Genomic DNA, 7,508 nt, shown 5'->3' on the forward strand with positions numbered 1-7,508 from the left:
AAATGTTTCATCCTCAGGAGCAGCAAATGTTTCATCCTCGGCATGCGGCCGCCTCAGCGGCCGCGTGTCATCAGAAATGGCTACGTGTGTCAGTGCTGACACGCGTGTCATAGGTTCGCCATTACTGGCCTAGGGTCACTCTGAGATAAGAAAAACCTCAGGGATTGGGGTGGCCTTGACCGCACTGACCCCTACCCCATCCAGCCTGGACCTGCTGGCATCCTGGACCCAAGCGATGGTCTTAGTTAAATGTGTGTGTCCGCACTGTGGTCCTTTCCCCAGACCCTGGGTCCTCCTGGTCATGAGTGCAGCTTCTCCCCAACCCCCCAGAGCAGCGAGGACAGCGTCCTGCATCCTCCCCACCCGCAGAGGCCCGGCTCCGAGCTGTCACCTCCACAAAGTTCACCAGGACCTCAGCCTCCGCCCTGACTACCCTTGTTTCCATATTCCCAAACGCCTTTTAGAAAATGGGAATACCCCCATTTTCCTGATTAAACACACCACTATGAAACATTTAAAAATAGGGAACATGACAGTGTCCCGGTCAGAGCAATCCCCAGAGAGTCTCCCTGTTACTGCAAGGGTGTGTGTCCTTGCAGATTTTTCCAGGGCCCACAGGGACACTTGCCGGCTGGCCTGCCTGGCGTTCCTTGGGAGAATCGTTGGCCACTGCTAAGGAACCACCGGGGGCCCAGGGGAGAGGCAGCTCAGGACGCCCGTGTGACTTTCATCGGAGGCGTGTCTGTCCTTCTCTTCACACGCGTCACACAGGTCTCTCACTGTGTCCAGTTTCAGCTTCTCGGAAGGGTGACAGCCCAGCTGTTTGAGGGACGTCCGGGACCTGAAAAATACATTTGGGAGGTCCCTTAGCCTGTAGTTTAAGCCACACCATTCCAAATGTGACCTGCAAAGTCCGTCCCGGTGGTCTGTGCAGTTTACACCTCTGATGGGGTAGCAACAGAGAGAAATCTGTCTGTTGTATTGCTTTGTATTTTACCTAAGACTGGACTCCCTGCATCAGGGGACGTGGGGAGGGAGCCAGCGACGGCAGGAGAGCCGTCAGAGGCACGCAGGTGTGGCTGCGTGGAGGAGAGGGTGGGCCGTTGGGGAGAGACCCTGCAAGCTCATTCATTCTCCGGGGCTCCTACTGAAAGCGCAGAACCACCACTGCCAACCGCCACTTTCCTCAGGGGAGGCTGGCGCCATGGCAGAGTGGGCACAGCCTGTGGGCACAGGGCCAGGGAGGGAGACAGGATTCTCCTTCTGTGCCTTCCAGCCTCAGTCGCCTGCTGGATGGCTGACAGGAAAGGGAACTGTCCTGGCCCCAGGCCGTGCTTCTGAACCCCGAAACCCAGGGCCGCCCGGAGCAGAGGGTGGAGAGAACAGTGTGGCGAAGGGCCGAGCGCCTCTCTCCCATTCTAGTCTCAGGGGAGTCTTCAGAAAAGAACACGGTAAGAAACTGGGGCACGGTCTCAGGCCAGCTGTTCACAGCTCCGACCTCTGACAGGCGAGACAGAGCTCCCAGGTCAGCCTGGGGCCCCGTAGGGGGTGTGTGCTGTGTGACTGCACTGCCCTGGCTAGGTCTTAGCTGGAAAACACTCAAAGAGGCAAGAAGGCAGCCCACCACAACTTAAGAAATACCTCAGCATGAGGGGGTGGCCTCACATGAAAAAATCTGTATTTTCTAAATTGTCTTCTTTTATAATAATAATTTAAAAAATATTTCCAATAAAAATCATAACAATTTTTTACTGGAAAAAACAAAAGGGATTATGGAACAAAGTAAAAGGGGAGGGGTCTTTTAATTCTGGGGAAATTTTTAAAAAATCACCACCCTAGCATATTCTTTCCATTTATTGGAAGGGAGGGAGAGAGGAAGAGAGAAAGAGAGAGAGAGAGAGAGAGAGAGAGAGAGAGAGAGAGAGAGAGAGAGAGAGAGATGTGAGAGACACATTGAACCTGAGACCCTTTGCTGTGCAGGGCAATGCTCTAATCACTAAACAGCATCAGCCAGGGCTCTGGGGAAAATTTTTTAATTCACATTTTATTTTAATAATGACAAATCTTTTTAATAGTTTTAAACATGTATTAACAAGCAATTGGAATATTTTTATAGACTAAGCCTTCATTTTCTTTTTCTCAAATTGAGGTATTGTAGATACATGCTTGGGGGTCTTCTAGATTTTTTTTTTCCCTTTAAAAGGAATCTGGATGCTATGGGAGAGACATTGGCGGTACCATTCTTGGGAGTTCCTGTGATGGAGAGGGTTCTTTAGGACTGGGTGCCCCCTACTGGAGAAACTCAGAGTATCTGATGTGTGAGTGGGGTGTGTACAAATGTGTGTCTTCAGAAATACAGGTGTAGTTGTGTCTCTTCTTTCTATATAGTGAGCACACTCTACCCCAAGGTTTCTCTCTCTCTCTCTCTCTCTCTCTCTCTCTCTCTCTCTCTCTCTCTCAAAAGGAAGACATTGAATGGGTGTCCCACTTCTCTCTCAGGACTGGGAGGCTTTTGTTCCCTCTTGCCTAGCAGAGCAGTGGTGCTCGCTCTATCTCTGAGAGACCTGGCTTTCTTTTCTCCTCAGGACAGAAGGCTCTGCAGGATCTGTGTGACAGGCCTTGCTCATCTGTCTCTGGCAGACCTGGGGGAAAGCAATGTGGATTCCACTCTGGTGACTATACAGAGCAGGGGTGGGGATCCTTTTTTCTGCCGAGAGCCATTTGGATATTTATAACATCATTTGCGGACCGTACAAAATTATCAACTTAAAAATCAGCCTGCTGGCCCAGCCGGCGTGGCTCAGTGGTTGAGTGTCGACCTATGAACCAGGGGGGTTCATGGTTCGATTCCCGGTCAGGGCACATGCCCCGGTTGTGGGCTCAATCCCTAGTGTGGGGCATGCAGAAGGCAACCGATCAGTGATTCTCATCATTGATGTTTCTATCTCTCTCTCTCTTTCCCTTCATCTCTGAAATCAATAAAAATATAGTTTAAAACATTAGTCTGCTATATTTGGTCAAACATTTAATTAACTCATCCCTAATGCCTTGACAGGGCCAGACCAAATGATTTCGAGCCTTATACGGCCCAAGGGCCGGACAGCCTCCCCTGCCCCCACACCGTATGGCCTCATATAGAGCCATGTGGCCCCTAAGGACTGGGAAAAGGGAGGCTGTCTAACAAATGCATTGGAACAGCTGGCTAACCATTTGGGGAAATCTTAAACAGAATCTCTAACTCATTCTTTGTACCCAAATGAATTCCAAATGGCTCAAAGACTTGAACATGAAAATTAAAATCATGAAGATTCTACAAGAAAATATAAGTGAATTGATTCATAGTCAGAAGATACGGAAGGCCTTTGTGAACAGAGCACACAACTCAGTAGCTATGAAGGCGAAGGTCGGTCAAGTAGGCCTCAACTTCTGTTGTCAAAATGCCAATAAATAAAGATAACAAACTGGAAAAAGGTATTGCCACCCACATGCCACACAAAGGCCTATTTTCCTTAATTTGTACAGGGAGCAAATCAATAGAAAGGAATAATCCTAGAGGAAAATGGTCAAAGGATGTCAACAGGCTATTTACAGAAAAGAAAGACACGGGCCCCAAATCCTGCAAAGATTCTAATGTTCATTCATAATTCAATAGGATCTAAATAACCAGGTGCCTCTTTAAATTCACCAAGTTGTTGGAAATGAAAAGATTGACCCTGATTGGTGTGGCTCAGTTGGTTGGGTATCATCACCTGCACCAAAAGGTTGCCGGTTTGATTCGCAGGCAAGGGCACGTGCCAGGGGTTGTGGGCTTGGTCCCCAGCAGGGGGCATGGAGGAGACAGCAGATCCATATTGTGCTCTCACATTGATGTTTCACTCTCCCTTTCCCTTCCTCTCTCTCTAAAAATCAATAACCTATTCTTTAACAAAATTAAAAAATAAAAATAAAAGATTGATAATACCCAGTGTCAATGAGGGCTTAGGGAAATAGCCACTTTTATACACTGATGGTAAATGTACAAATTTGCAGGGTTTTTCTAGGACAATTTGATAATATATTCAAAACAAAAATTTAAATGCACATGTCCTTTGACCTAATAATTATATAGCTCTGAATTGGCCCTATGGGTAGATAGGCAGAAGTAGCTGAGATAAATGAACAAGGATGCTCATTATAGCTTTGTTTTAATGGCAAGAAACTGGAAAACAATCTACGTTTCATCAACAGGGGACTATTTAAATACACCATGGCATTGCCATAAAATGAGATCTATACAGCCACGAGAAGAATGAGCAAATCTATGTGTTCATATGAGAAAACCTCTAGATTTTGGTCCATTAAGAAAGCACACATAAATATGTAAAGATTTTAGTATTATGCATATACTTTTTGCTTGTAGGACACACAAGAAATGTGGACAGTTACCGCCATTAGGTAGTTGGAGAGAGGAGCTGTTATTTTCTTTCCATTTTCTATCTTTTTGTATTGCTTGACTTCTCAAACAATGTGTACATATGAATTTTACTTTTAATATTTCTTTAAAAATTGATTTTATAGAGTGAAAAGGAGAGGGAGAGAGAGATAGAAACATCAATGATGAGAGAGAATCATCAATCGGCTGCCCCCTACTGGGGATCGAGCCTGCAACCTGGGCACCAGGAATCTAAATGTGACCTCCTGGGTCGACACTCAACCACTGAGCAACACCAGCTGGGCTGAATTTTACTTTTTTTTTTTTTTTTTTAAATATATTTTATTGATTTTTCACAGAGTGGAAGGGAGAGGGACAGAGAGCTAGAAACATCGATGAGAGAGAGACATCGACCAGCTGCCTCCTGCACACCCCCCACCGGGGGATGTGCCCGCAACCAATGTACATGCCCTTGACCGGAATCGAACCTGGGACCTTCCAGTCCGCAGACTGATGCTCTATCCACTGAGCCAAACCGGTTTCGGCTGAATTTTACTTTTAAAAGATCAACAAAGGCCACAGGCCACAGGCCACAGCCTGTGGACCAAAGAGTTCGATTCCTGGTCAAGGACATGTATCTCAGTTGCAGATTTGATCCTAGGCCCCAGGACCCATGTGGAAGGCAACCAGTTGATGTGTCTCTCTCACACTCATCTCTCTCTCCCTCCTACCTTCCTTCACTTCACTCTCGGGTGAAGATTAAAAAAAAAAAAAAAGATCAACAAAGGTTATCTGGGCAGTGGATTTATGATTTATAAAACATATATTTCTACATATAAGTAGATATATAAGATCAAAATATTTTTTTATATATATTTTATTGATTTTTTACAGAGAGGAAGGGAGAGGGATAGAGAGCTAGAAACATCGATGATAGAGAAACATCGACCAGCTGCCTCCTGCATACCCCCTACCGGGGATGTGCCCGCAACCAATGTACATGCCCTTGACCGGAATCGAACCTGGGACCTTTCAGTCCGCAGACCGACGCTCTATCCACTGAGCCAAACCGGTTTCGGCTAAGATCAAAATATTAAAAGAAGATTAAAATATTATGACTCACACAAAATAAAATGACAAATTCAATCCTGAACATTCTTCTACACTTAAAGTTTTGGTCTTCACCCCACAGGTTTTCCAGAATGTGGAACAATTTTCTTGGTTCACATTACATTTCTAACTCCTTTCTCAGAAGGGACAAGCCTGGTTTTACATCATTTTCACTTGAAAAAAAATTATTTTTCTTTTGTTAATCCTCACCAGAGGATATTTTCCCATTGACTTTTAGAGAGAGTGGAAGGGAGAGGGAGAGACAGAGAGAAACATCTATGTGAGAGAGACACATCGGTTGATTGCCTCCCACACATGCCCCCACTGGGTCCGGGGATCAAGCCTCCAACTGAGGTACATGCCCTTGACCAGTCCACAGGCTTAAGCCCTATCCACTGAGCCAGGGAAATTTTTTTTTTTTTTTTTACAGAACTGACAACTATAAACATGGATTTTCTGACTCAACTGATATGTTGTTTCTAGACGCTGCCGGGGAGGGCTGGTTTTTTGACATGGGACACTGGATGTTGGGCTAAAGCAGGCGAGCTGCTCTGGGAGGAGGAGGGCCCGTCTGGCTGCATTTTCTGAATTCCACTTCTACTTCATAAATGCCCAAGTCAGAATGGCTGCAGGGTCTTCTTTCCCTAGTGGTCTGCATGCACTAACTCATGAGAGTTCTGAGACTGCCCATCACCCATCGGGCTGGGTGGTGGAGTAGATGGAGAGGCGAGTGTGGGAGAGTGCTGGGCTGGGCGTGGCAAGTCCCAGCTCTGAGGGTAATTGAGTGTTCAGAGGGCCAATCTAGGAAGCACCTCTGTTATTGGCCACACAGACTCAGGCTCTGTCCACAGAGCAACAGATGCTCACTGGGCATCTGCAGAGGAACAGGTGCTGTGCTGGTGGGTAACATGAGAAGGTGGCCTCAGTGAAGCAAATATGCCCAGAGGATAACATCTGGGTGCCTAAAGAGTAGGGCTAATGTCCTCATTGACAAATTTTCTTTACAGCAAAGTGGCTAATGGAAGCTATAAGGATATACCCCCTTCCCCCCCGCCCCCCCACCCCCGCAAATGCTCTTCCGTTTTGAAAGAGGAAAGGAGCAACCTGTAAACATTTCTAAAGGTGTTTTGATTGACTCGAGGCCTTCCCCAAAATTTGCCAGCAACAAAGGGGATTCTAGTGGAGTTCTAGCGCTACCTATTGGTGGCTGGAGAGAGAAATTGAGAGGGAGGGGAGGGATTGTGGGACACACCACGGTAGGGAGAAAACTTTCCACAAGCTACAGTCACTGGGAAGAGAGGCCCCCCTGAGACGCCTTTGGGTGAAGGTCGGACCAAGAGAGTGCTCTGGGATCTCTCTTGGAAAAGGTGGATAGAAGTGAGATGTTACCCAGCCAGCAGGAACCGGGAAATGTCTGTTTCCTATTCTGGGTCTAGGATGAAGGGCATTTGAAGTGACTGAAGGCTAGTGGCTCCTTGGAGATGTGCCTCCTGACTCCTGTTTGTCTTTCAACTTTTGCCGTGAAGGAGTTTTACATTCTTATGTGGCCACATTTATCATATTTTCCTTTATGATTCTCTGGTCTTTGTAACATTCTTAGAAAGGCTTTTGTGCCAAGTAGAAGTCATTTAAAACATCTCTGAGAGAAGAGGGATGCTGGGGTATTACCACCACTTTGAGCATTCTTCTTTGATTCCAATTTTGTGATTTGAAATCTATTTCGTGTTCATTAGTAGCCGTGTGCACCCTGGTGAACTTCCAGAGAGCTGAGCCAAAGTGCCCGGGAGTCCTACGGGCCTCTCAGGTCACAGGGGCTGGCTCAGGAACTCAGTGAGGACACCTTGCCTGCCCCCGGTGTCTTCCTCAGCCTGGGCACTTGAAGGACTCTCATCCTGGGGTGGGTACAATATCTCAGGGGTTTGGTCCAGACCATCTTAGGCTTGCACCTCAATGCTTTACTTATCAGCTCCAAGGCAAGTGTCTTAGC

The sequence above is a fragment of the Cnephaeus nilssonii genome (assembly GCF_951640355.1).
Source record: "Cnephaeus nilssonii genome assembly, chromosome: 16".
Lineage (NCBI taxonomy): Eukaryota > Metazoa > Chordata > Mammalia > Chiroptera > Vespertilionidae > Cnephaeus > Cnephaeus nilssonii.